The sequence below is a fragment of the Arachis stenosperma genome, chromosome 2 (genome assembly GCF_014773155.1).
Source record: "Arachis stenosperma cultivar V10309 chromosome 2, arast.V10309.gnm1.PFL2, whole genome shotgun sequence".
NCBI lineage: Eukaryota > Viridiplantae > Streptophyta > Magnoliopsida > Fabales > Fabaceae > Arachis > Arachis stenosperma.
The window spans coordinates 76,203,373-76,228,440 of NC_080378.1; the positions used below are offsets into that span (position 1 = coordinate 76,203,373).

At 39.5% G+C, this 25,068-nt stretch overlaps 2 non-coding genes across 2 annotated transcripts; one reads left to right on the top strand and one right to left on the bottom strand.

Moving 5' to 3' along the window:
* The first annotated feature begins 1,548 nt into the window (after positions 1-1,548).
* LOC130964634 (small nucleolar RNA R71) lies at positions 1,549-1,652 on the top strand. Its single transcript, XR_009080720.1, has one exon. It is a non-coding gene; the product is annotated as a small nucleolar RNA R71 (small nucleolar RNA).
* A 17,039-nt stretch (positions 1,653-18,691) lies between these two features.
* On the bottom strand, positions 18,692-18,799 carry LOC130964663 (small nucleolar RNA R71). Its single transcript, XR_009080748.1, has one exon. It is a non-coding gene; the product is annotated as a small nucleolar RNA R71 (small nucleolar RNA).
* Positions 18,800-25,068: the final 6,269 nt, after the last annotated feature.

Genomic DNA, 25,068 nt, shown 5'->3' on the forward strand with positions numbered 1-25,068 from the left:
ACTGAGAGAAGCTCTTCATGCTTACTCTCTTTTGTCACAGAGGGATGGCCATGTGCCTTAAACACAGGGTAGTCCCCATTCAATTGAAGGACTAATTCACCTCTGTTGACATCTATCACAGCTCCTGCTGTGGCTAGGAAAGGTCTTCCAAGGATGATGCATTCATCCTCTTCCTTCCTAGTGTCTAAGATTATGAAATCAGCAGGGATGTAAAGGCCTTCAACCTTTACTAACACGTCCTCCACTATTCCATAAGCTTGTCTCAATGACTTGTCTGCCAATTGTAATGAGAACAAGGCAGGTTGTACCTTAATGATCCCCAGCTTCTCCATTACAGAGAGTGGCATAAGATTTATCCCTGACCCCAGATCACACAGAGCTTTTGCAAAGGTCATGGTGCCTATGGTACAAGGTATCAAAAACTTGCCAAGATCTTGTTTCTTTTGAGGTAAAATTTGCTGAATCCAGGTATCCAGTTCACTAATGAGCAAGGGAGGTTCACTTTCCCAAGTCTCATTACCAAACAACTTGGCATTCAACTTCATGATAGCTCCTAAATATTGAGCAACTTGCTCTCCAGTCACATCTTCATCCTCTTCAGAGGAAGAATAGTCTTCAAAGCTCATGAATGGCAGAAGAAGATTTAATGGAATCTCTATGGTCTCTATATGAGCCTCAAATTCCTTTGGATCCTTAATAGGAAACTCCTTCTTGCTTGAGGGACGTCCCAGGAGGTCTTTCTCACTAGGATTTTCGTCCTCCTCCTCCCTTGTGCATTCGGCCATATTGATTATATCAATGGCCTTGCACTCTCCTTTTGGATTCTCTTCTGTATTGCTTGGGAGAATACTGAGAGGAGTTTCAATGACTTTCTTACTCAGCTGGCCCACTTGTGCCTCCAGATTTCTAATGGAGGATCTTGTTTCACTCATGAAACTGAAAGTGGCCTTTGACAGATCAGAGACTAGATTGGCTAAATTAGAAGTGTTTTGTTCAGAATTCTCTGTCTGTTGCTGAGAAGATGATGGAAAAGGCTTGCTATTGCTCAGCCTATTGTGTCCACCATTATTAAAGCCTTGTTGAGGCTTTTGTTGATCCTTCCATGAGAAATTTGGATGATTTCTCCATGATGAGTTATAGATGTTTCCATAAGGTTCACCCATGTAATTAACCTCTGCCATGGCAGGGTTCTCAGGATCATAAGCTTCTTCAGAAGCTGCCTCCTTAGTACTGTTGGATGCATGTTGCCATCCATTTAGACTTTGAGAGACCATGTTGACTTGCTGAGTCAACACTTTGTTCTGAGCCAATATAGCATTCAAAGCATCAATTTCAAGAACTCCTTTCTTCTGAGGTATCCCATTATTCACGGAATTCCTCTCAGAAGTGTACATGAATTGGTTGTTTGCAACCATATTAATGAGTTCTTGAGCCTCTTCAGGCGTTTTCTTTAAGTGAATAGATCCACCTGCAGAATGGTCCAATGACATTTTCGAAAATTCAGATAGACCATAATAGAATATATCTAATATGGTCCATTCTGAAAACATGTCAGATGGACATCTTTTGGTCAGCTACTTGTATCTTTCCCAAGCTTCATAGAGGGATTCACCATCTTTTTGTTTGAAGGTTTGAACATCCACTCTCAGCTTGCTCAGCTTTTGAGGAGGAAAGAATTTATCCAAGAAGGCTGTGACCAGCTTATCCCAGGAGTCCAGGCTATCCTTAGGTTGTGAATCCAACCATATTCTAGCTCTGTCTCTTACAGCAAAAGGGAAAAGCATGAGTCTGTAGATTTCAGGATCAACTCCATTCGTCTTTACAGTCTCACAGATCTGCAAGAACTCAGTTAAAAACTGATAAGGATCTTCAGATGGAAGTCCATAAAACTTGCAGTTTTGTTGCATTAATGCAACTAGCTGAGGTTTCAGCTCAAAGTTGTTGGCTCCAATGGCAGGAATGGAGATGCTTCTTCCATCAAATTTGGACGTTGGCTTTGTGAAGTCACCAAGCATTCTCCTTGCATTATTATTATTTTCGACTGCCATCTCCTTCTCTTGTTCGAAAATTTCTGAAAGGTTGTTTCTGGATTGTTGTAATTTAGTTTCTCTTAGTTTCCTTTTCAGAGTCCTTTCAGGTTCAGGATCAATTTCAACAAGAGTACCTTTTTCCCTGTTTCTGATCATATGAAAGAGAAGAAAACAAGAAAAGAAGAGGAATCCTCTATGTCACAATATAGAGATTCCTTTGTGTTAGTAGAAGATGAAAAGAGGGGAAGAATGTAGAAGAGTGGGTTCGGATATTTGAATGGAGAGAGGTAAAGAGAAGTGTTAGTAATTAAATAATTAAATAGAATAAGAAAAGAGAAAGAGAATTTCGAAAATAATTTTGAAAAAGGGGTTAGTATTTTCGAAAATTAGAGATAAGATGTAATTAAAATTAAAATTTAAAACAAAAGAGTTTTTTGAAAAAGAGATGAGATATTTTCGAAAATTAGAGAGGGAAAAGTAGTTAGGTGGTTTTGAAAAAGATAAGAAACAAACACAAAGTCAAAGAGTTAGTTGAAGAAGATATTAACATCAAATTTGAAAAGATAAGAAGATAAGAAGTTTAGATAAGATATTTTGAAATCAAATTTTTGAAAAAGATCAAATTTTTTTGAAAAAGATAAGATAAGAGATAAAAAGATTTAATTTAAAAATTTGAAATTACTTACTTCACTAACAAGAAACCACAAGATAAGATTCTAGAACTTAAAGATTGAACCTTTCTTAACAAGAAAGTAACAAACTTCAAATTTTTGAATCAATCACATTAATTATTAGTGAATTTTCGAAAATTTGATATAAAGATAAGAAAAAGATTTTGAAAATATTTTGAAAAAGATTTTTGAAATTTTCAAAAAATAGAAAAAAATGAAAAAGATATAATTTTTGAAAAAGATTTTTGAAAAGATAAGATTTTTAAAATTGAAATTTTGACTTGACTTGTAAGAAACAACTAATTTTTAAAAATTTTTGACCAAGTCAACCCAAAATTTCGAAAATTTGGAGGGAAAAAAGGAAAAGATATATTTTTTATTTTTGAATTTTTAATTATGAGAGAGAAAAATACAAACATGACCCAAAACATAAAAATTTTAGATCAAAACACAAGATGTATGCAAGAACACTATGAATGTCAAGATGAACACCAAGAATACCTTGAAGATCATGATGAACATCAAGAACATAATTTTGAAAAATTTTTGATGCAAAGAAAATATGCAAGACACCAAACTTAGAATTCTTTAATGCATGGACTCTAACAAATGAAAAATGCACATGAAAAACAACAAACAACACAAAACAAGAAAACATCAAGATCAAACAAGAAGACTTATCAAAAACAACTGGAAGATCATGAAGAATACTATGAATGCATGGAATTTTCGAAAAATGCAAGAAAAAATTTTAAAACATGCAATTGACACCAAACTTAAAAATTGACTCAAGACTCAAACAAGAAACACAAAATATTTTTGATTTTCATGATTTTATTAATTTTTTTGGATTTTTATTATTTATTTATTTTTTTCAAAAATAAAGTTAGGAAAAACGAAAAAGAAAAGAAAAATTTTGAAAAAGATTTTTGAAAAGAAAATTACCTAATCTGAGCAACAAGATGAACCGTCAGTTGTCCATACTCGAACAATCCCCGGCAACGGCGCCAAAAACATGGTGGACAAAATTGTGATCATATCAATGTAGTATTCTTTGTTGTTGTATGGAATCATTATTATGGCACTTATGTGTGGACACAACTCCGTTCAACTTAACCAGCAAGTGTACTGGGTCATCCAAGTAATACCTTACGTGAGTAAGGGTCGATCCCACAGAGATTGTTGGTATGAAGCAAGCTATGGTCACCTTGTAAATCTCAGTTAGGCAGATTAAATGGTTCATGATAGGTTCGAAAATTAATAATAAACAGAAAATAAAAAGGGATAGAAATACTTATGTAAATCAATAGTGGGAATTTCAGATAGGCGTGTAGAGATGCTAGAATCCTTTCGAATCTCTACTTTCTTATTGCTTTCATCCAATCCTTCTTACTCCTTTCCATGGCAAGCTGTATGTAGGGCATCACCATCATCAATGGCTACTTTTAATCCTCTCGGAAAAATGGTCCTATGCGCTGTCACTGCACGGCTAATCGTCTGGAGGCATCACCCTTGTTGATGGCTACATCCCATCCTCTCAGTGAAAATGGTCAAAATGCTCTGTCATAGCACGGCTAATCATCTGTCGGTTCTCAATCAGGTTGGAGTAGAATCCATTGATTCTTTTGCGTTTGTCATCACACCCAGCCTTCAGGAGTTTGAAGCTCGTTACAGTCATTCAATACCGGAATCCTACTCGGAATACCACATACTAAGTTAGACTTTCCGGATTCCCGGGATCCTACTCGGAATACCATAGACAAGGTTAGACTTTCCGGATCCCCATGAATGCCGCCATCTATCTAGCTTATACCACGAAGATTCTGTTGGGAAATCTAAGAGATATGTGCCCGGCCTAAGGTAGAACGGAAGTGGTTGTCAGTCACGCACGTTTATAGGTGAGAATGATGATGAGTGTCACGGATCATCACATTCATCAAAGTGTTGTGCAACGTATATCTTGGAATAAGATTAAAAGAGAATTGAATAAAAAGTAATAATAATTGTATTGAAACTTGAGGTACAGCAGAGCTCCACACCCTTAATCTATGGTGTGCAGAAACTCCACCGTTGAAAATACATAAGTGAAAGGTTCAGGCATGGCCGAATGGCCAGCCCCCCAAAACATGATCAATGGCCTCCTAAGATGAAGAATAAAACATAATTGAGACCAGAGATGAAACGTGGTCAAAAGACGACTAATACATTAGTAAAAAGTCTTATTTATACTAAACTAGCTACTAGGGTTTACATGAGTAAGTAATTGATGCATAAATCCACATCCGGGGCCCACTTGGTGTATGCTTGGGCTGAGCTTGATCTATCCACGAGCTGAGGCTTTTCTTGGAGTTGAACTCCAAGTTTTAACGTGTTTTGGACGTTCAACTCCGGATCATGATGTGTTTCTGGCGTTTAACTCCAGACAGCAGCATGTACTTGGCGTTCAACGCCAATTTACGTCGTCAATTTTCGAATAAAGTATGGACTATTATATATTTCTGGAAAGCTCTGGATGTCTAATTTTCAACGCCATTGAGAGCGCGCCATTTGGAGTTCTGTAGCTCTAGAAAATCCATTTTGAATGCAGGAAGGTCAGATTCCAACAGCATCAGCAGTCCTTTTGTCAGCCTTTTTTCAGAGTTTTGCTCAAGTCCCTCAATTTCAGCCAGAAATTACCTGAAATCATAGAAAAACACACAAACTCATAGTAAAGTCCAGAATTGTGAATTTAACATAAAAACTAATGAAAACATCCCTAAAAATAGCTTGAACTTACTAAAAACTACCTAAAAACAATGCCAAAAAGCGTATAAATTATCCGCTCATCAACTGTCATTTCGACACAGGATGTAGGAGCCCTTAGGATGTTGATAAGAGGGACCCGTACTTCAATATTTCCAAAGATGTCAAGGCAGATCCCTGTAGGGACATCTTTGCCTATTACAGTCGAATATTTTGTTGTAATTAGACAATACATAAAGGATAACCATCATGATCTAGTAAATATGTTGACACAATAAATTGCTACAGTATTAAATCCAATGTTAGAAAATAATAATATTAGAATAGAGCAAGTTGCTCGATGAGTCGATCATATTGTGGGAGCAATTAATCGACCATTAGGCCAACCTTTTGGGAGAGTTCATGTCAATAATCCTCATTTCAATTTGGATAGAGGAGACGATCCAAATAGGGTATTAAACGAAGCTAGAGCAAACAATGCTGCTTAAATTTATAGTCAAAATATAACTCAAGTTATTGAGCAAATTTTGAATAGAGCGGGATTGAACTTTGGGATAACTGATGAGCGGATAATTTATACGCTTTTTGGCATTGTTTTTAGTATGTTTTTAGTATGTTTTAGTTAGTTTTTATTATATTTTTATTAGTTTTTATTTAAAATTTAATTTTTTAGACTTTACTATGAGTTTTTGTGTTTTTCTGTGATTTCAGGTATTTTCTGGCTGAAATTGAGGGACTTGAGCAAAAATCTGATTCAGAGGCTGAAAAAGGACTGTAGATGCTGTTAGATTCTGACCTCCCTGCACTCGAAGTAGATTTTCTGGAGCTACAAAAGCCCAAATGGAGCGCTCTTAACTGCATTGAAAAGTAGACATTCTGGGCTTTCCAGAAATATATAATAGTCCATACTTTGTCCGAGATTTAATGGCCTAAACCGGCGTTCCAAATCAGCTCAAGAATTCCCGGCGTTTAACGCCGGAACTGGCACAGAAGTGGAAGTTAAACGCCCAAACTGGCACAAAAGCTGGCGTTTAACTCCAAGAAAAGTCTCTACACATGGAAGCTTCAATGCTCAGCCCAAGCACACACCAAGTGGGCCCGGAAGTGGATTTTTATGTCATTTACTCATTTCTGTAAACCCTAAGCTACTAGTTCTCTATAAATAAGACCTTTTGCTATTGTATTTTCATCTTGGTTCTTCTGGTTCCCTCTCTGGGGCCGAAGCCAATGATCACCATTATCACTTATGTATTTTCAACGGTGGAGTTTCTACACACCACAGATTAAGGTGTGGAGCTCTGCTGTACCTCGAGTATTAATGCAATTACTACTATTTTCCATTCAATTCAGCTTATTCTTGTTCTAAGATATTCATTCGCACCCAAGAACATGATGAATGTGATGATTATGTGACGCTCATCATCATTCTCACTTATGAACGCGTGCCTGACAACCACCTCCGTTCTACATGCAAACAAGGCTTGAATGTATATCTCTTGGATTCCTTAATCAGAATCTTCGTGGTATAAGCTAGAATCCATTGGCGGCCATTCTTGAGAACCGGAAGGTCTAAACCTTGTCTGTGGTATTCTGAGTAGGATTCAGGGATTGAATGACTGTGACGAGCTTCAAACTTGCGATTGTGGGGCGTTAGTGATAGACGCAAAAGAATCACTAGATTCTATTCCGACATGATCGAGAACCGACAGATGAATAGCCGTGCTGTGACAGAGCGCGTTGAACATTTTCACTGAGAGGAAGGGACTGTAGCCATTGACAACGGTGATGCCCAACATACATCTTGCCATGGAAAGGAGTAAGAAGGATTGGATGAAGACAGTAGGAAAGCAGAGAGACGGAAGGGACAAAGCATCTCCATACGCTTATCTGAAATTCTCACCAATGAATTACATAAGTATCTCTATCTTTATTTTATGTTTTATTCATCTTTTAATTATCAATCCTCCATAACCATTTGAATCCGCCTGACTGAGATTTACAAGATGACCATAGCTTGCTTCATACCAACAATCTTCGTGGGATCGACCCTTACTCGCGTAAGGTTTATTACTTGGACGACCTAGTGCACTTGCTGGTTAGTTGTGCAAAGTTGTGATAAAGAGTTGAGATTGCAAATGAGCGTACCATGTTGATGGCGCCATTGATGATCACAATTTCGTGCACCAAGTTTTTGGCGCCATTGCCGGGGATTGTTTGAGTTTGGACAACTGACGGTTCATTTTGTTGCTTAGATTAGGTAATTTTATTTTATGTTTAAGATTTTTACTTTTCGAAAATTTTTCAAAAATACAAAAAAATTTTATAAAATCTTAAAATAAAAAAAATGTTTTATGTTTCTTGTTTGAGTCTAGTGTCTAATTTTAAGTTTGGTGTCAATTGCATTCATCTAATTTTCAAAAAAATTGCATGCATTGTGTTCTTCATTGATCTTCAAGTTGTTCTTGATGATTTTCTTGTTCTGATCTTTAAATTCTCTTGTCTTGAGTGTTTTGTTGTTTCTCATATGCATTCTCAATTTGTTAGTGTCAATAGTATACAAACTTCTAAGTTTGGTGTCTTGCATGCATTGTTTATTTGATCTTAGTTTCATTTTGATTATTCCTCATCATTAAAAATTCAAAAAATTTTTAATTTATGTCTTTTCAAGTCAATAATACAGAGAATTGAAGATTCAGAACATACAGCAGAGGAATTACACAGAAAAAGCTGGGCGTTCAAAACGCCCAATGAGGAAGGAAAACTGACGTTTAAACGCCAGCCAGGGTACCTGGCTGGGCGTTTAACGCCCAAAGGGGTAGCATTTTGGGCGTTAAACGCCAGAATGGATACCATTCTGGGCGTTTAACGCCAGGATGGCACAAGAGGGAAGATTTTGTTTTTAATTCAAATTTTTTTTCAGGTTTTCATAATTTTTCAAAATCAAATCTTTTTCAAATCATATCTTTTCAATCATATATTTTCAAAATCAATTTCTTTCCATTTTTCAAAAATACTTGCTAACAATTAATGATTTGATTCAAACATTTCAAGTATGTTGCCTTTTCTGTTGAGAAAGGTTTAATGTCTGAATCATATCTTTTAAAATTCTTGTTAGCTAAGTCATTAATTTAAAAATCAAATCTTTTTAAACTGTTTTTCAATCATATCTTTTCAATCATATCTTCTTAATCACATCTTTTTCAAAATAATTTTCAATCAGATCTTTTTGATTTCTAATTTCAAAATCTTTTTCAAAAATCACTTTATTTCTTTCCCAACTTTAATTTTCGAAAATCATTCTTCAGTTTTTCAAAATTTCTTCAAAATCTTTTACTTTAATTTCAAAAATTCTTCCCCTCTTCTCACATCCTTCTATTTATGGACTAACACTCCTCCTCAATGCACAATTCGAACTCTATCCCTCTTGATAAGTTCGAATTCTTCTACCTCCTCCTTCTATTCTTCTTTTCCTCTGACACCTCAAGGAATCTCTATACTGTGACATAGAGGATTCCATACTTTCTTGTTCTCTTCTCTTTCAGATGAGCATGAGCAAAGACAAAAGCATTCTTGTTGAGGCTGACCCTGAACCTGAAAGGATCTTGAAGCGAAAGCTAAGAGAAGCTAAAGCACTACACTCTGTAAAGGACCTAACAGAAATCTTCAAACAAGAAGAAGACATGGCAGCCGAAAACATCAACAATGCCAACAATGCAAGGAAGGTGCTGGGTGACTTTACTGCACCTACTCCCGACTTCTATGGGAGAAGCATCTCTATCCCTGCCATTGGGGCAAACAACTTTGAGCTTAAGCCTCAATTAGTTTCTCTAATGCAACAGAATTGCAAGTTCCATGGACTTTCATTGGACGATCTTCATCAATTTTTAGCTGAATTCTTGCAAATCTGTGACACTGTCAAGACCAATGGGGTTGACCCTGAGGTCTACAGACTTATTGATGAGCGGATAATTTGTACGCTTTTTGGCATTGTTTTTAGTATGTTTCTAGTAGTATTTAGTTAGTTTTTAGTATATTTTTATTAGTTTTTAATTAAAATTCACTTTTCTGGACTTTACTATGAGTTTGTGTGTTTTTCTGTGATTTCAGGTATTTTCTGGCTGAAATTGAGGGACCTGAGCAAAAATCTGATTCAGAGACGGAAAAGGACTGCAGATGCTGTTGGATTCTGACCTCCCTGCACTCGAAGTGGATTTTCTGGAGCTACCAAAGCCCAATTGGCGCGCTCTCAACGGCGTCGGAAAGTAGACATCCTGGGCTTTCCAGCAATGTATAATAGTTCATACTTTGCCCGAGATTTGATGGCCCAAACCGGCGTTGCAAATCAGCTTCAAAATTCCCAGCGTTTAACGCTGGAACTGGCATAAAAATTGGAGTTAAACGCCCAAACTGGCATAAAAGCTGGCGTTTAACTCCAAGAAGAGTCTCTACACGAAAATACTTCAATGCTCACCCCAAGCACACACCAAGTGGACCCGGAAGTGGATTTTTCTGTCATTTACTCATTTCTGTAAACCCTAGGTTACTAGTACACTATTAATAGGATCTTTTGACATTGTATCTGGACCTCATGACACTTTACACGTTTCTCATTGTATCTTCTACAGCATGAGTCTCTAAACCCCATGGTTGGGGGTGAGGAGCTCTGCTGTGTCTTGATGGATTAATGCAATTACTACTGTTTCTTATTCAATCATGCTTGCTTCTGTTCTAAGATATCACTTGTTCTTAACCCGGATGAATGTGATGATCCGTGACACTCATCATATTTTCAGCTATGAACGCGTGCCTGACAACCACCTCCATTCTACCTTAGATTGAGTAGATATCTCTTGGATTCCTTAATCAGAATCTTCGTGGTAGAAGCTAGAATTGATAGCGGCATTCAAGAGAATTCGGAAGGTCTAAACCTTGTCTGTGGTATTCTGAGTAGGATTCAATGATTGAATGACTGTGACGAGCTTCAAACTCGCAATTGTGTGGCGTTAGTGACAGACGCAAAAGAATCACTGGATTCTATTCCGACATGATCGAGAACCAACAGCTGGATAGCCGTGCCGTGACAGGGTGCGTTGAACATTTCCACTGAGAGGATGGGAGGTAGCCATTGACAACGGTGAAACCCTACATACAGCTTGTCAGGGAAGGAGCCTTGTGTGTTTGAAGAAGAAGACAGTAGGAAAGCAGAGGTTCAGAAGACAGAGCATCTCCAAAACCTCAACCTATTCTCCATCACTGCAATTCAAGTACCTGTTTTATGTCTTTTGCTTTTTTTTACAATCATTCCTGATAATCTTTGATATCCTGACTAAGAGTTACAAGGTAACCATAGCTTGCTTCAAGCCGACAATCTCCGTGGGATCGACCCTTACTCACGTAAGGTATTACTTGGACGACCCAGTGCACTTGCTGGTTAGTTGTGCGGGATTGCAAAGTGTGATTGCAATTTCGTGCACCAAGTTTTTGGCGTCGTTGCCGGGGATTGTTCGAGTTTGGACAACTGACGGTTTATCTTGTTGCTTAGATTTGGACTGTTTTATTTTTATTGGTTTAGAGTCTTTTATTTGAGTGTAGTTTCATATTTTAAGTTTGGTGTCAATTGCATGCTTTTGTTTTTCTTTTAATTTTCGAATTTGCATGTCCTTAGTCCCTTTTTGATCTTTAAAAATTCTAAGTTTGGTGTCTTCTTTGTGTTTTTCTTTAAAATTTCGAAAATTCATGTTTGATTTTCTGAAAAATTTTAAGTTTGGTGTTTCTTTGTTGTTTTTATCTTTCCTCTTTTCAAAAAAATATATATACATATATATCTTGATTACTATTCACATCAATTCCCTTTTCTCCAATATGGACATAAATGGGAATGAACAGTCCAAAAGGACTCTGGGGTCATATGCCAACCCCATTACAGCTGCATATGGGAGCAGCATCTGTATACCTCCCATCAAAGCAAGCAGCTTTGAGCTAAACCCTCAACTCATTATCATGGTGCAGCAAAATTGCCAGTATTTCGGTCTTCCACAGGAAGAACCTACTGAGTTTCTGGCACAGTTCTTACAAATTGCTGACACAGTACGTGATAAAGAGGTGGATCAGGATGTCTACAGATTATTACTGTTTCCATTTGCTGTAAGAGATCAAGCTAAGAAGTGGTTAAATAATCAACCTACAGCAAGCATAAAGACATGGAAACAATTATCAGACAAATTCCTGAATCACTTTTACCCTCCAAAAAGGATGACACAGCTAAGGCTGGACATCCAAGGCTTTAAGCAAGAGGATAATGAATCCCTTTACAATGCCTGGGAGAGGTATAGAGGTATGCTGAGAAAATGCCCCTCTGAAATGTTTTCAGAGTGGGTGCAGTTGGACATTTTTTACTATGGGCTTATAGAAAAAGCTCAGATGTCTCTAGACCACTCATCTGGTGGATTTATACATATGAGGAAGACTATTGAAGAGGCTCAAGAGCTCATAGATACTGTTGCTAGAAATCAACATTTGTACTCTAGCCATGAGTCCTCTACAAAAGAAGAAGTTATGGCATTAGCCACTGATCCTAGTCCTCAAGAACAGATGGTTGAGCTTACTCAACAATTACACCTAATGACAAAACAGTTAGCAGAATTTAAAGAGATGCTCCAAGAGACTAAAATTGCTAACAAGAACATGGAATCACAGTTGAATCAGGCAAAACAGCAGCTATCTAAACAAATAACAGAAGAATGCCAAGCAGTTCAACTGAGGAGTGGGAAGACACTGAATGACACTGCTCAAAGTAGCAAAAAGTCAGTAAAGGAACAATTGACAGAGGATAGCCAAACCACTATCCAAAATCCCTCTGAGGACAGTAAGAGCCCAGAGAGGAATACTATTGGCGTTCAAACGCCAGAAAAGGAGGGAAAGCTAGCGTTAAACGCCCATTCCTGGCCCAGTTCTGGCGTTCAAACGCCAGAAAAGAGGGAAAAGTTGGCGTTAAACGCCCATTTTCCACCCAATCCTGGCGTTCAAACGCAAAAGGGGAACCAGACACCTGAGAGTGCTGATAGTAACCCCTCTAAAAAGATTTCTCCAACCACCTCTATAAGGAATAAACCTGCAGCAGCTAAGGTTGAAGAATATAAAGCCAAGATGCCTTATCCACAGAAACTCCGCCAAGCGGAACAGGATAAGCAATTTGCCCGCTTTGCAGACTATCTGAGGACTCTTGAAATAAAGATTCCGTTTGCAGAGGCACTTGAGCAAATACCTTCTTATGCTAAGTTCATGAAAGAGATCTTAAGCCATAAGAAGGATTGGAGAGAAACTGAAAAAGTGTTTCTCACTGAAGAATGCAGTGCAGTCATTCTGAAAAGCTTACCAGAAAAGCTTCAAGATCCAGGAAGCTTTATGATACCATGCACATTAGAAGGTGCTTGCACCAAGATAGCCCTGTGTGATCTGGGAGCAAGTATCAATCTAATACCTGCATCCACTATCAGAAAGCTTGGGTTGACTGAAGAAGTCAAACCAACCCGGATATGTCTCCAACTTGCTGATGGCTCCATTAAATATCCATCAGGCATAATTGAGGACATGATTGTCAAGGTTGGACCATTTGCCTTTCCAACTGACTTTGTAGTGCTGGAAATGGAGGAGCACAAGAGTGCAACTCTCATTCTAGGAAGACCTTTCCTAGCAACTGGACGAACTCTCATTGATGTACAAAAAGGGGAAGTAACCCTAAGAGTCAATGAGGATGAGTTCAAGTTGAATGCTGTAAAAGCCATGCAGCATCCAGACACACCAAATGACTGCATGGGCGCTGATATTATTGACTCTTTGGTGGAAGAGATCAATATGACTGAAGGTTTAGAATCAGAGCTTGAGGACATCTTCAGGGATGCTCAGCCTGATCAGGAAGAACCAGAGGAAACAAAAGAAATTTTGAAAATTCCTCAGGAGGAGGATAAGCCTCCAAAACCTGAACTCAAACCACTACCACCATCCCTGAAGTATGCATTTCTGGGAGAAGGTGGCACTTTTCCAGTGATTATAAGCTCTGCTTTAAATCCACAGGAAGAGGAAGCACTGATTCAAGTGCTAAGGACACACAAGACAGCTCTTGGGTGGTCCATAAGTGATCTTAAGGGCATTAGCCCAGCAAGATGCATGCACAAGATCCTATTGGAGGATAATGCCAAACCAGTGGTCCAACCACAAAGGCGGCTAAATCCAGCCATGAAGGAGGTGGTGCAGAAAGAGGTCACTAAATTACTAGAGGCTGGGATTATTTATCCTATTTCTGATAGCCCCTGGGTGAGCCCTGTCCAAGTTGTCCCCAAGAAGGGAGGCATGACAGTAGTTCATAATGAAAAAAATGAACTGGTTCCTACAAGAACAGTCACAGGGTGGCACATGTGTATTGACTACAGAAGGCTCAATACCGCCACCAGAAAGGATCATTTTCCTTTGCCATTCATAGACCAAATGCTAGAAAGACTAGCTGGGCATGATTATTACTGCTTTTTGGATGGCTATTCAGGCTACAACCAAATTGTAGTAGATCCTCAGGACCAAGAGAAAACAGCATTCACTTGCCCTTCTGGCGTGTTTGCCTACAGGAGGATGCCTTTTGGTCTGTGTAATGCTCCTGCCACCTTTCAGAGATGCATGCTATCCATCTTCTCTGATATGGTGGAGAAATTCCTGGAAGTCTTCATGGATGACTTCTCAGTATATGGAGATTCATTCAGCTCCTGTCTTAACCACCTAGCACTTGTCCTGAAAAGGTGCCAAGAGACTAACCTGGTTTTAAACTGGGAGAAATGTCACTTTATGGTAACTGAAGGAATTGTCCTTGGGCACAAAATTTCAAGCAGGGGAATAGAGGTGGATAAGGCAAAGGTAGAAGTAATTGAAAAATTACCACCACCTGCCAATGTTAAGGCAATCAGAAGCTTTCTGGGGCATGCAGGATTCTACAGAAGGTTTATAAAGGATTTTTCGAAAATTGCAAAACCTCTGAGCAATCTGCTAGCTGCTGACACACTATTTGTGTTTGACACACAGTGTCTGCAGGCATTTGAGACCCTGAAAGCTAAGCTGGTCACAGCACCAGTCATCTCTGCACCAGACTGGGCATTACCATTCGAATTAATGTATGATGCCAGTGACCATGCCATTGGTGCAGTGTTGGGACAGAGGCATAACAAGCTTCTGCACATCATTTATTATGCTAGCCGTGTTCTAAATGATGCACAGAAGAACTACACAACCACAGAAAAAGAGTTACTTGCAGTGGTCTATTGATGAGCGGATAATTTGTACGCTTTTTGGCATTGTTTTTAGTATGTTTTTGGTATGATCTAGTTAGTTTTTAGTATATTTTTATTAGTTTTTAGTTAAAAATCACTTTTCTGGACTTTACTATGAGTTTGTGTGTTTTTCTGTGATTTCAGGTATTTTCTGGCTGAAATTGAGGGATCTGAGCAAAAATCTGATTCAGAGACTAAAAAGGACTGCAGATGCTGTTGGATTCTGACCTCCCTGCTCTCGAAGTGGATTTTCTGGAGCTACAGAAGCCCAATTGGCGCGCTCTCAACGGCGTAGGAAAGTAGACATCCTGGGCTTTCCAGCAATATATGATAGTCCATACTTTGCCCAAGATTTGATGGCCCAAACCGGCGTTCAAAGTCACCTCAAGAAATCCCAGCGTTAAACGCTGGAACTGGCACCCAAATGGGAGTTAAACGCCCAACTGGCATAAAGCTGGCGTTTAACTCCAAGAAGAGTCTCTACATGAAAATGCTTCATTTGCTCAGCCCAAGCACACACCAAGTGGGCCCGGAAGTGAATTTTTATGTCATTTACTATCTCTGTACACCCTAGGCTACTAGTTTTCATAAGTAGGACCTTTTACTATTGTATTGAGAGCTTTTGATCATGTTTTATGATTGAACTCAATTTGGGAGGCTGGCCATTCGGCCATGCCTAGACCTTGTTCTTATGTATTTTCAACGGGGGAGTTTCTACACACCATAGATTAAGGTGTGGAGCTCTGCTGTACCTCGAGTATTAATGCAATTACTATTGTTCTTCTCAATTCCGCTTGTCTTTGTCCAAGATATCACTTGTTCTTCAACTTGATGAATGTGATGATCCGTGACACTCATCATCATTCTCACTCATGAACAAGGTGACTGACAACCACCCTTGTTCTACAAGCAATCAAGGCTCTAGTGAATACTCTTGGATTCCTGATAACACGATGCATGGTTGATCGCCTGACAACCGAGTGCTCGCCTGACAACGAGCCATCCATTCCGTGAGATCAGAGTCTTCGTGTATAGGCGAGAACTGATGGCGGCATTCAAGAGAATCCGGAAGGTCTAACTTGTCTGTGGTATTCTGAGTAGGATTCAATGATTGAGTGGCTGTGACGTGCTTCAAACTGAAGGCGGGGCGTTAGGACAGACGCAAAGAATCATGGATCTATTCCGGCCTGATTGAGAACCGACAGATGGATAGCCGTGCCGTGACAGGGTGCGTTGAACATTTCCAATGAGAGGATGGGAGGTAGCCACTGACAACGGTGAAACCCTTGCATAAGCTTGCCATGGAAAGGAGTAAGAAGGATTGGATGAAGACTGTAGGAAAGCAGAGAGACGGAAGGGAAGGCATCTTCATGCGCTTATCTGAAGTTCCTACCAATGAATTACATAAGTATCTCTATCTTTATCTTTTATGTTATTTTCGTTCATCACCATTATACATTTGAGTCTGCCTGACTGAGATTTACAAGGTGACCATAGCTTGCTTCATACCAACAATCTCCGTGGGATCGACCCTTACTCACGTAAGGTTTATTACTTGGATGACCCAGTGCACTTGCTGGTTAGTTGTGCGAAGTTGTGTAATGCCATGGGATTGAGCTACCAAGTTTTTGGAGTTCATGACCGGGAATTATGAGAGTTGTAAAAAGTATTGTTCACAATTTTGCGCACCAAGTTTTTGGCGCCGTTGCCGGGGATTGTTCAAGTTTTGAGCAAGCTCTTTGTCCGGTAACATCAGTGTCAAAATCCGGCAACAGCACCAAGTTTTTGGCGCCGTTGCCGGGGATTGTTCAGTTTGGACAACTGAAGGTTCATCTTGTTGCTTAGATTAGGTATTTTTTTTCGAAATTCTTGAAGATGAATTCTAGAGTTTCATGATGATTTGTTGAAGTCTGGCTGGCTGAGAAGCCATGTCTAATCTCATTGGACCGAGGTTTCAACTTATCATCACAAGAGCTTGTTGATTTTTTATCAATCTTGCTTTTGGAGCAGTGATCTGCTAAGGCTTGGCTGGCCTTTGGCCATGTCTAGTGTTTTGGACCGAAGCTTTCTTTGAAAGCTTGGCTGGCTGTGAAGCCATGTCTAATTCCTGGACCGGAGTCTTAGACTAGCATTGCACTGATTCCTGGAATTCTCATTAAGAACTTTGATATCTTTTTCCACTTAATTTTCGAAAATCACAAAAAAAATTCACAAAATTATAAAAACCAAAAATATTTGATGTTTCCTGCTTGAGTCTAGTGTCTCATCTTAAGTCTGGTGTCAATTGCATACATTCATTCATGTGTCTTAAGGATTTTCAAATAATTCTTGATGATTTCTTACTCTGATCTTTGAATTCTTTTGACTTGAGTGTTTATGTGTCTCATATAGTGTCAGTAGTATACAAACTGCTAAGTTTGGTGTCTTGCATGCATTGTTATTTGATTCTTGTTGCATTTTGATTATTAAAAATCCAAAAATATTTTTTAATTTGTGTCTTTTCAAGTCAATAATACAAAGAATTGAAGATTCAGAACATGCTGCAGAGGAATTATACAGAAAAAGCTGGGCGTTCAAAACGCCCAGTGAAGAAGGACAGACTGGCGTTTAAACGCCAGCCAGGGTACCTGGTTGGGCGTTTAATGCCCAAAAAGGGTGCATTTTGGGCGTTAAACGCCAGAATGGATACCATTCTGGGCGTTTAACGCCAGGATGGCAAAGGGGGAAGATTTTGTTTTTCAAATCAATTTTTTTCAAGTTTTCAAAGTTTTTCAAAATCAAATCTTTTTCAAATCATATCTTTTCAATCAAATGTTTTCAAAATCAATTCCTTTCCTTTTTCAAAGATACTTACCATCAATTAATGATTTGATTGAACATTTCAAGTATGTTGCCTTTTCTGTTGAGAAAGGTTTAATGTTTGAATCATATCTTTTCTTGATAGCCAAGTTACTAGTTTTTAAAATCAAATCTTTTAAAAATTGTTTTCAAATCATATCTTCTCAATCACATTTTTTAAAACCAATCAGATCTTCTCAACTTCATCTTTTTTTTAAATAGTTTTCAATCAAATCTTTTTGATTTCTAATTTCAAAACTTTTTTTTCAAAAATCACTTTACTTCTCTCCCACTTTCATTTTCGAAAATTAAGTAATACTTTTCAAAAATATTTTCAAAACCTTTCACTTAATTTTCGAAAATTACTTCCCTTCTCCTCACATCCTTCTATTTATGGACTAACATTATTCCTTAATGCAAAATTCGAACTCCATCTCCTTTGATAAGTTTGAATTTTCCACTTCTGTCTTCTACTCTTCTTTTCCTCTGACACTTCAAGGAATCTCTATACTGTGACATAGAGGATTCCACATTTTCTTGTTCCCTTCTCTTTCTTATGAGCAGGAGCAAAGACAAAAGCATTCTTGTTGAGCCTGATCTTGAACCTGAAAGAACCTTGAAGAGAAAGCTAAGAGAAGCCAAAGCACAACTCTCTTTAGAGGACCTGACCGAATTCTTCAAAGAAGAAGAACACATGGCAGCCGAAAACAACAACAATGCAAACAATGCAAGGAAGGTGCTGGGTGACTTTACTGCACCTACTCCCGACTTCTATGGGAGAAGCATCTCTATCCCTGCCATTGGAGCAAACAACTTTGAGCTTAAGCCTCAATTAGTTTCTCTAATGCAACAGAATTGCAAGTTCCATGGACTTCCAATGGAAGATCCTCATCAGTTTTTAGCTGAGTTCTTGCAAATCTGTGACACTGTCAAGACTAATGGGGTAGACCCTGAGGTCTATAGACTTATGCTGTTCCCTTTTGCTGTAAGAGACAGAGCTAGAATATGGTTGGACTCTCAACCTAAAGAAAGCCTGGACTCTTGGGAAAAGCTAGTCAATGCCTTCTTGGCAAAGTTCTTTCCACTTCAAAAATGGAGTAAGCTTAGAGTGGAAGTCCAAACCTTCAGACAGAAGGATAGAGAATCCCTCTATGAAGCTTGGGAAAGATACAAACAATTAATCAGAAAATGTCCCTCAGACATGCTTTCTGAATGGAGCATCATAGGTATTTTCTATGATGGTCTCTCTGAACTATCCAAGATGTCTTTGGATAGCTCTGCTGGAGGATCTCTTCATTTGAAGAAGACGCCTACAGAAGCTCAAGAGCTAATTGAAATGGTTGCAAATAACCAATTCATGTACACTTCTGAAAGGAATCCTGTGAACAATGGGACTAATCAGAAGAAAGGAGTTCTTGAGATTGATGCTCTGAATGCCATATTGGCTCAGAACAAGATATTGACTCAACAAGTCAATTTGATTTCTCAGAGTCTGTCTGGAATGCAAAATGCACCAAGCAGTACTAAGGATGCTTCATCTGAAGAAGAAGCCTATGATCCTGAGAACCCTTCAATGGAAGAGGTGAATTACCTAGGAGAACCCTATGGAAACACCTATAATTCTTCATGGAGAAATCACCCAAATTTCTCATGGAAGAATCAAGAAAGACCTCAACAAGGTTTTAACAACAATAATGGTGGAAGAAATAGGTTTAGCAATAGCAAGCCTTTTCCATCATCTTCTCAGCAACAGACAGAGAATTCTAAGTAGAACCCCTCTGACCTAGCAACCATGGTCTCTGATCTAATCAAAACCACTCAAAGTTTCATGACTGAAACAAGGTCCTCCATTAAGAATTTGGAGGCACAAGTGGGACAGCTGAGCAAGAAAGTTACTGAACTCCCTCCTAGTACTCTCCCAAGTAATACAGAAGAAAATCGAAAAGGAGAGTGCAAAGCCATAACCATGGCCGAATATGGAGAGGAAAGAGAGGAAGTGGACGCCACTGAGGAAGACCTCAATGGGCGTGCACCAACCTCCTCCGAGTTCCCCAATGAGGAACCATGGGAATCTGAGGCTCAAAATGAGACCATAGAGATTCCATTGGACTTACTTCTGCCTTTCATGAGCTCTGATGAGTATTCTTCCTCTGAAGAGGATGAGTATGTCACTGAAGAGCAAGTTGCTAAATAACTTGGAGCAATCATGAAGCTAAATGACAAGTTATTTGGAAATGAGACTTGGAAAGATGAACCTCCTTTGCTCACCAAAGAACTGGATGACTTGTCTAGGCAGAAATTACCTCAAAAGAGACAAGATCCTGGGAAGTTTTCCATACCTTGTACCATAGGCACCATGACCTTCAAGAAGGCCTTGTGTGACTTAGGGTCAAGTGTAAACCTCATGCCCCTCTCTGTAATGGAGAAGCTGGGGATCTTTGAGGTACAAGCTGCAAGAATCTCACTAGAGATGGCAGACAACTCAAGAAAACAAGCTTATGGACTTGTAGAGAATGTTTTGGTTAAGATTGAAGACCACTACATCCCTACTGATTTTATAGTCCTAGAGACTGGGAAGTGCATGGATGAATCGATCATCCTTGGTAGACCCTTCCTAGCCACAGCAAAGGCTGTGATTGATGTTGATAGAGGAGAGTTAATCATTCAAGTGAATGAAGAATCCTTGGTGTTTAAGGCCCAAGGATATCCCTCTATCACCATGGAGAAGAAGCATGAAGAGCTTCTCTCAAAGCAGAGCCAAACAGAGCCCCCACAGTCAAACTCTAAGTTTAGTGTTGGGAGGCCACAACCAAACTCTAAGTTTGGTGTTGAACCCCCACATTCAAACTCTAAGTTTGGTGTTGGGAGGTCCCAACATGGCTCTAAGTATCTGTGAGGCTCCATGAGAGTCCTCTGTCAAGCTAATGACATTAAAGAAGCGCTTGTTGGGAGGCAACCCAATGTTTTATAATTAACTATTTTCTTTTGTTATTTTATCTTTTTTTGTAGGTTGATGATCATAAGAAGTCACAAAATTCATTGAAAAAGCAAAAACAAAATGAAAAACAGGAAGAAAAACAGCACACCCTGGAGGAAGAACCCACTGGCATTTAAACGCCAGTGAGGCTAGCAGTTGGGCGTTTAACGCCCAGTCTGGCACCATTCTGGGCGTTTAACGCCAGAAAGGGGCACCAGACTGGCGTTAAACGCCAGAAAAGGGCAAGAACCTGGCGTTAAACACCAGGAATGGGCACCAGCCCGGCGTTTAACGCCAGAAATGACTCAAAACGTGATTTTGAGCAACATTTGGTGCAGGGATGACTTTTCCTTGACACCACAGGATCTGTGGACCCCACAGGACCCCCACCAACCCCACCACTCTCTCTCTTCTTCACCCATTCACCAATCACCTCAACTCCTCTTCCCCAAAACCCCTTCACCTATCAAATCCCATCTTTCTCTTCACCACTCACATCCATCCTTCACAAAACCTAAACACCACTTCTCCCCTTCTTTGGCCGAATACAAAGCCATCCCCTTCTCCCTCATTTCTTCTTCTTCTACTCTCTTCTTTCTTCTTTTGCTCGAGGATGAGCAAACCTTTTAAGTTTGGTGTGGTAAAAGCGTTGCTTTTTCGTTTTTCCATAACCATTTATGGCATCCAAGGCCGGAGAAACCTCTAGAAAGAGGAAAGGGAAGGCAAAAGCTTCCACCTCCGAGTCATGGGAGATGGAGAGATTCATCTCAAGGGTGCATCAAGACCACTTCTATGAAGTTGTGGCCTTGAAGAAGGTGATCCCCGAGGTCCCCTTTTCACTCAAAAAGGGTGAATATCCGGAGATCCGCCATGAGATCCGAAGAAGAGGTTGGGAAGTTCTTACCAACCCCATTCAACAAGTCGGAATCTTGATGGTTCAAGAGTTCTATGCCAATGCATGGATCACCAAGAACCATGATCAAAGTGTGAACCCGGATCCAAAGAATTATCTTACTATGGTTCGGGGGAAATACTTGGATTTTAGTCCGGAAAGTGTAAGGTTGGCATTCAATTTGCCCATGATGCAAGGAGATGAACATCCTTACACTAGAAGGGTCAACTTTGATCAAAGGTTGGACCAAGTCCTCACAGTCATATGTGAAGAGGGCGCCCAATGGAAGAGAGATTCAAGAGGGAAGCCGGTTCAATTAAGAAGGCATGACCTCAAACCCGTGGCTAGAGGATGGTTGGAGTTTATCCAACGCTCAATCATTCCCACTAGCAACCGGTCCGAAGTTACTCTAGACCGGGCCATCATGATTCATAGCATCATGATTGGAGAAGAAGTGGAAGTTCATGAGGTTATAGCCCAAGAACTCTATAAGGTGGCGGACAAGTCCTCTACCTTGGCAAGGTTAGCCTTTCCTCATCTCATTTGTCACCTCTGTTATTCAGTTGGAGTTGACATAGAAGGAGATACCCCCATTGATGAGGACAAGCCCATCACTAAGAAAAGGATGGAACACACAAGAGACCCCTCTCATCATGAGATCCCTGAGATGCCTCAAGGGATGCACTTTCCTCCACAAAACTATTGGGAGCAACTGAACACCTCCCTAGGAGAATTGAGTTCCAACATGGGACAACTAAGGGTGGAGCATCAAGAACACTCCATCATCCTCCATGAATTTAGAGAAGATCAAAGAATCATGAGGGAGGAGCAACAAAGACAAGGAAGAGACATTGAGGAGCTCAAGCACTCCATAGGATCTTCAAGAGAAAGAAAGAGCCGCCATCACTAAGGTGGACCCGTTCTTTGATTTCCTTGTTCTTTATTCTTCTGTTTTTCGAATTTTTATGCTTATGTTTATCCATGTTTGTGTCTTATGATCATTAGTGTCTTAGTGTCTATGCCTTAAAGTTATGAATGTCCTATAAATCCATCACCTTTCTTAAATAAAGAGTGCTTAATTGAAAAGAAAGAATTGCATGAATTTTGAATTTTATAGCAGTTTAATTATTTTGATGTGGTGGCATTATTTTTGTCTTCTGAATGTATGCTTGAACAGTGCATATGTCTTTTGAATTTGTGGTTCATGAATGTTGGCTCTTGAAAGAATGATGAAAAAGGAGACATGTTACTGAGGATCTGAAAAATCATAAAAATGATTCTTGAAGCAAGAAAAAGCAGTGAATACAAAAAAAAAAGAGAGAGAAAGAAAGCAAGCGAAAAAAAAACCGAAAAAAAAGAAAGAGAAAAAGAAAGAAAAAGAAAGGATAAAGTTGTGATCCAAGGCAATAAGAGTGTGCTTAAGAACCCTGGACACCTCTAATTGGGGACTCTAGCAAAGCTGAGTCACAATCTGAAAAGGTTCACCCAATTATGTGTCTGTGGCATGTATGTATCCGGTGGTAATACTGGAAGACAGAGTGCTTTGGGCCACGGCCAAGACTCATAAAGTAGCTGTGTTCAAGAATCATCATACTTAACTAGGAGAATCAATAACACTATCTGGATTCTGAGTTCCTAAAGAAGCCAATCATTCTGAATTCCAAAGGATAGAGTGAGATGCCAAAACTATTCAGAGGCAAAAAGCTAAAAGCCCCGCTCATCTAATTAATACTGATCTTCATAGATGTTTTTGGAATTCATTGCATATTCTCTTCTTTTTATCCTATTTGATCTTCAGTTGCTTGGGGACAAGCAACAATTTAAGTTTGGTGTTGTGATGAGCGGATAATTTGTACGCTTTTTGGCATTGTTTTTAGTATGTTTTTGGTATGATCTAGTTAGTTTTTAGTATATTTTTATTAGTTTTTAGTTAAAAATCACTTTTCTGGACTTTACTATGAGTTTGTGTGTTTTTCTGTGATTTCAGGTATTTTCTGGCTGAAATTGAGGGATCTGAGCAAAAATCTGATTCAGAGACTAAAAAGGACTGCAGATGCTGTTGGATTCTGACCTCCCTGCACTCGAAGTGGATTTTCTGGAGCTACAGAAGCCCAATTGGCGCGCTCTCAACGGCGTTGGAAAGTAGACATCCTGGGCTTTCCAGCAATATATGATAGTTCATACTTTGCCCAAGATTTGATGGCCCAAACCGGCGTTCAAAGTCACCTCAAGAAATCCCAGCGTTAAACGCTGGAACTGGCACCCAAATGGGAGTTAAACGCCCAAACTGGCATAAAAGCTGGCGTTTAACTCCAAGAAGAGTCTCTACACGAAAATGCTTCATTTGCTCAGCCCAAGCACACACCAAGTGGGCCCGGAAGTGGATTTTTATGTCATTTACTCATCTCTGTACACCCTAGGCTACTAGTTTTCTATAAGTAGGACCTTTTACTATTGTATTGGAGAGCTTTTGATCATGTTTTATGATTGAACTCAATTTGGGAGGCTGGCCATTCGGCCATGCCTAGACCTTGTTCTTATGTATTTTCAACGGTGGAGTTTCTACACACCATAGATTAAGGTGTGGAGCTCTGCTGTACCTCGAGTATTAATGCAATTACTATTGTTCTTCTATTCAATTCCGCTTGTTCTTTGTCCAAGATATCACTTGTTCTTCAACTTGATGAATGTGATGATCCGTGACACTCATCATCATTCTCACTCATGAACAAGGTGACTGACAACCACCCTTGTTCTACAAGCATTCAAGGCTCTAGTGAATATCTCTTGGATTCCTGATAACACGATGCATGGTTGATCGCCTGACAACCGAGTGCTCGCCTGACAAACGAGCCAGCCATTCCGTGAGATCAGAGTCTTCGTGGTATAGGCGAGAACTGATGGCGGCATTCAAGAGAATCCGGAAGGTCTAACCTTGTCTGTGGTATTCTGAGTAGGATTCAATGATTGAGTGACTGTGACGTGCTTCAAACTCCTGAAGGCGGGGCGTTAGTGACAGACGCAAAAGAATCACTGGATTCTATTCCGGCCTGATTGAGAACCGACAGATGGATAGCCGTGCCGTGACAGGGTGTGTTGAACATTTCCAATGAGAGGATGGGAGGTAGCCACTGACAACGGTGAAACCCTTGCATAAGCTTGCCATGGAAAGGAGTAAGAAGGATTGGATGAAGACTGTAGGAAAGCAGAGAGACGGAAGGGAAGGCATCTTCATGCGCTTATCTGAAGTTCCTACCAATGAATTACATAAGTATCTCTATCTTTATCTTTTATGTTATTTTCGTTCATCACCATTATACATTTGAGTCTGCCTGACTGAGATTTACAAGGTGACCATAGCTTGCTTCATACCAACAATCTCCGTGGGATCGACCCTTAGTCACGTAAGGTTTATTACTTGGACGACCCAGTGCACTTGCTGGTTAGTTGTGCGAAGTTGTGTAATGCCATGGGATTGAGCTACCAAGTTTTTGGAGTTCATGACCGGGAATTATGAGAGTTGTGAAAAGTATTGTTCACAATTTCGCGCACCATCTATGCCATTGACAAATTTAGATCCTATTTAGTAGGATCAAAGGTGATGACA